Raw genomic sequence first — 1,820 nt, forward strand, 5'->3', positions numbered from 1 at the left:
TTAATGCACATTTCAAATTACCGGGCAGTTGTTGACCTGATTACAAAGCCATTCCCTGCGGCACCACTTACCTTCCCTTCGGTTTTTGCTGCTGCTGCAACCGTCTATTAATTTAGCGCCGCTTTAATTAAACAGGACACTTTTTTTTGTGCCGGCTCTACAAGTTTGCGATAATGATTTTGTGGGCAATATTATAATAACATTGATTACGTGAGCGCCGCAGGGGAAAGGTCGATAGGGGAGGGGCTGGCGCTTACGAAACATTCCCCATTGTTCAGCCTGCTTATCGAACCGAAATTAATTGGGTTTTTAAAGGGCAAGGTAAAAGCATAGTTTGTCAGCACGTCCATGAATTTAAGTCAATCGAGTGGATAAGAGGATAAAAGTGAGCCAGCCTAGGGATGGATCTACGGGAATAAATGCCTCTATTTTAGGAATACTTCGTCAAGCTTTAGTAGGCAATTTAAAGTACGTATGAAAAATATTTTTATTCAAAACTGTTTGTGATTTTATTACATTTTGCAGTGCAAAGTAATACTCTTTTTTTTATAAAGAACTATTCTTAAAAAATAACCACCCCCGATTGTCATTCATAAACGCCATTCAAGCTGCTGGCATAAATGTTTTCAATTTGAATTTGTCGCTGTACAGTCAATTGGCTTTATTTCCAGTTGAATCGCTCTCCATGTACCCCGGGCCATCGAGACGACTCCCAGAAGCGGCATCATCGATGACAACTGCACACAAGGCGAAGCCACATGGAACTGGAAACCGATCAACGTTCGAATGAGCAAAAACAATGAACGAGCAGCAGAGGAGTGAAAAGTGCACCACATAAAGGAAAAAGTTGAGCGACATCGAAAAAAAAGCTGGAACAAATTACCAATTCTAAGTTCGGGGGTGGAAAAGTGCCCTGTGAAAGTGTTCAAGATACGCAATCGGTTAGTGACAGTGTGCTAAATAATGTTTAGAGGGGTCTGAAATACTTTTAATTTATACTAGTTTGGAGATTTGTATATCTTTTACAAAAATAACCATACACAAAATGTTAATTTGAATAGTTTACCTTAATCTGTATGATTTTTGCACCTTTATTTCCATTTGGGGCAAAGAGCCCTTAAAAAAATATGTGTTTAAAGCCCCCCCCCCGAAAAAACTTTACTGGCAAACGTCCATGGGGCCCACTCCCCTTATTTTTTCTACGGCGTTTGCAACAGTTTAATTCCATTGAATGCTTAAACAAGGACCAAGCGAGTGCGACAAAGGCTTTTGTGTTAAATAGTTGAACGGTGCCAGAATTATAATGAATCCAACACCGCACATGTTGCTCGCCGTGGGTGGATAAACCTGTGATAATTCAAATAATCAGGGAGCGCCAACATCCGGCATTCGCATCGCATTCGCATGGCATTCGCATCCACATCCGCATCCCGACATCCCGGCAGCCAGTCAGCCAGGCAATGCAAAAGCACTTTATTTAAGTGAGTCCCACATGAATTGCACTTGGCTGTGCGTCCCTCTAACCGACTGCACGTCTGTATGTTTGTCTGGCCGTCTGGCTCCCCTGACTGTTTGTATTTGTAACACTTCTTTGCATTTTTTATGCCCTGTCTTTATAAAGGATGCACACAGGCAGTCAACTCTTTGGTTCGTGGTGCTCCATCTCCATCGTTATCCGCAGCCTCCATCGGCCACCGACCAGGATTCAGAATCCAGGATGCTGAGTCCCAGCATCAAGTGCCTTTGGCAGCAGCTGTTTGGCATTTCTGTGGCGGCGGTTGTGGCGGCAACTGCGTCGGGAGCTTCTGATTCTGATTCAG

General features: G+C 43.2%; 1 long non-coding RNA gene across 1 annotated transcript; it reads left to right on the top strand.

Annotated features, from left to right (window-relative positions):
- Positions 1–412: 412 nt before the first annotated feature.
- Positions 413–1,077, top strand: LOC127011507 (uncharacterized). Its single transcript, XR_007764498.1, has 2 exons — positions 413–468; positions 526–1,077. It is a non-coding gene; the product is annotated as an uncharacterized LOC127011507 (long non-coding RNA).
- Positions 1,078–1,820: the final 743 nt, after the last annotated feature.

The sequence above is a fragment of the Drosophila biarmipes genome, chromosome 3R, assembly GCF_025231255.1.
Source record: "Drosophila biarmipes strain raj3 chromosome 3R, RU_DBia_V1.1, whole genome shotgun sequence".
Lineage (NCBI taxonomy): Eukaryota > Metazoa > Arthropoda > Insecta > Diptera > Drosophilidae > Drosophila > Drosophila biarmipes.